Source organism: Callithrix jacchus, chromosome 4, assembly GCF_049354715.1.
Source record: "Callithrix jacchus isolate 240 chromosome 4, calJac240_pri, whole genome shotgun sequence".
NCBI lineage: Eukaryota > Metazoa > Chordata > Mammalia > Primates > Cebidae > Callithrix > Callithrix jacchus.
The window spans coordinates 76,639,756-76,641,446 of record NC_133505.1 but is presented as its reverse complement, the minus strand read 5'-3'; the positions used below and the strand labels follow the sequence as shown (position 1 = coordinate 76,641,446).

At 41.6% G+C, this 1,691-nt stretch overlaps 1 pseudogene; it reads left to right on the top strand.

Annotated features, from left to right (window-relative positions):
• The first annotated feature begins 255 nt into the window (after positions 1-255).
• LOC100403531 (neugrin pseudogene) lies at positions 256-1,363 on the top strand (annotated as a pseudogene).
• The last annotated feature ends 328 nt before the right edge of the window (positions 1,364-1,691 follow it).

The window sequence follows — 1,691 nt, the reverse complement described above, 5'->3', positions numbered from 1 at the left end:
GTTTTCTCTTTTACTGCATCATTAAGCTGCAAATTTTCCAAACCTTTATGCTCTGCTTCTTCTTCAATGCTTTGCTGCTTAGAAATTTCTTCTGCCAGATACTTTAAATCATCTCTTTTAAGGTCAAAGTTCCCTAGAACTTTAGGGAAGGGGCAAAATGCTATTAGTCTCTTTACTAAAGAATAGCAAGAACCATTATTCCAGTTCCCAAAAAGTTTCTCTTCTCTATCTGAGACTATCTCAGCCTGGACTTGATTGCCCACATCACTATTATCATTTTGGTCAAAGCCAATTAACAAGTCCCTAGGAAGTTCCAAACTTTCCCACATCTTTCTCTCTTCTGAGCCCTCCAAGTGTCTGGGAAGTTCCAAACATTCCCACATTTTTCTGTCAGAGTCCCGGTCAGTTCCCAGGTTGACTGAAGGCTTTGATGTCAGCACTGATGTGATGCAAAGAGTTTTAAAAAGCAAGTTTGTACCCACATTTGAGGTGAAACTGAAGCAGGATCAAAAAGTCCTTAAGAAAACTGGGCTTGCCTACTTATTCCAGCAGCTCCCAGGCTCTGGAAATACCTAAAAGCCATTTCCTGCAGGCCACTCTGTATCAGGCTCTTTGCTTATGTCGGGGCATGATGCCTCATCCAAAGACCCAAATCACACCACAGCTTTGAAAGTGATAGAGTCAAACACTCACAGGACAAATGTACCAAGGAGATGGAAGGGAAAGAATAAAGGAAACCAGAAACCGGAGAAGGAGAGTTCTGTGCCTCTTGCTGCAGCCCTAGGTCATCAGAGAGAGCTGCGGAAGTACTCCAGTGATTCTGAGAGCACCAGAAGAACTGACAATGGTAGATTTCCAAATGATCAGAAGCTGGAAGAGTTGAGGGTAGGGGAGCCAGGTTACTTCAGCAGCAAAGTAGTGCAGAGGGTGCAAGAGTGCTTTGACAGCAACAGGAACTTCCTGTACAGAATTTGAGCCAGGACATGACTTGTGGAGATGCCTCGTGAAACACAGCTGAACAAGTATTAACATATATGGAGCAACCTTGATTTCCATGTGTGGACAAGCCAGCTTGGATTAGGAAGAAGTGACGAGCCTGGAGTGTGGGAGAAAAAAGCTGATTTGATAGATTAAAATTTCCTGTAGCAGGGCTCCCAGAATGACCTCTGTAGAGCTTCAGTACTCATGCTTCTTGCTTAGGCTCTATGTATGTTGAAAACCAGCCTGTGTCACATGTGTTGTTATAATTTTTCATGGTACTTTCAATATGTGTTTGCAAGTGGGAAAGTGGGAAAAAAGAGGGGATGTCAACACCCCACTTTAAACAATGGACAGATCATCCACACAGAAAATCAACATAGAAACGCTGGATTTTGACTGCTCATCAATTGAAAAATATCCCATGTTCATGAATTGGAAGAATTAATATTTTTTAAATGTCATACTACTCAAAGCAATCCATAGGTTCCACACAATCCCTATCAAAATACCAATGACATTCTACACAGAAATGAGAAACAATTCAAAAATGCATATGGAATCACAAAAGACCCCAAATAGTCAAAGGCATCTTGAGTGAAAAAACAAAGCTGGAGGCATGATACCCCCTGACTTGAAAATATACTACAAAGTGAGCTGCATGGTACAGATGGGATCACCCATCACTTTTAAGGAAGAGGCTCATATATAAA